Here is a 1,048-nt window from a genome sequence, read left to right on the forward strand (position 1 = left end):
TTTAGATACTTGATGGGATGCTCAAAAGAATACATAATTTCACCTTTACTGAAATTTAATCAGCTTTATCTCTGAACTACAGGACGGGGCAATATCTTCAACTGTTTCTTTTACAATTCAATGAGCATCATATCATGCAAGATTTAGATCTCTAGAACTCTAGAAGTATATAAGACCATTCTGCGATGCAGTATAAGAATGAAATTGACATATCCAATACGTCTTATTCTTCAAATAAGATTCAGCACCAGTGCAATTAAAAAACACCTAGAAACAGAAGCTAGAATTGAAATTGTATGTACAGTATACAGCAAGAGCCATTTGCAAATAGAAATTAATTGCTAGCTGAGAAACCTACCACCTTTTCCGGGTTAAGAATTCCTCACCCATAAAAAACGTCTGACAACTCAACTGGTGGGCTTTTCTCAAACGACTGCAAGGCTGGTCACAGGCTTTTGCGGAACAAAACTCATTTCCCGAATGAACACTGCTATGAGGCATCGTTGCCAATTTAGTGGAACTTGACGTACGCCGATGCCTTTACAAACTGTTTCCATGAATTCTAGTTGTCATAGTAATGCAATAATGATAAAATTGATCTATTATGTACATACACTACAAACTGATACGCTAATTTCACTTATTTCCACGGTTTTGTGTAAGTCTGATACCCAGTTTGGAGGGATAACACATACCAATTGGCACAGTGCCCGGGAAAGAGTAGTCTGCTAAGATCGAGCAGCAGCGAAAATCTACGGAGTAAAACGAAGTTAACTGCCACTTAGATCATCATCACGGAGATCACAGACGACACTGAATACGATGCTCATGTGTCTAACTACTTTGAGTAACTTTTCGTTCACAAGAGGTTTCACAAAAGATGAAATGTTTGCATGGGAATATGCTTGAAATCCGAAGGAGGCTGTCATTCAGGCAAAAGGCCGAATGACCGGCGAGTCTGCGTCAATAGGTCAAGTCGTAACATTTTGAAGACGCCCTAGCCACAATACAGCGGCACCTGCAAATCCTAGTTCCTCGTTGGACGATT

The sequence above is a fragment of the Macrobrachium nipponense genome, chromosome 27 (genome assembly GCF_015104395.2).
Source record: "Macrobrachium nipponense isolate FS-2020 chromosome 27, ASM1510439v2, whole genome shotgun sequence".
NCBI lineage: Eukaryota > Metazoa > Arthropoda > Malacostraca > Decapoda > Palaemonidae > Macrobrachium > Macrobrachium nipponense.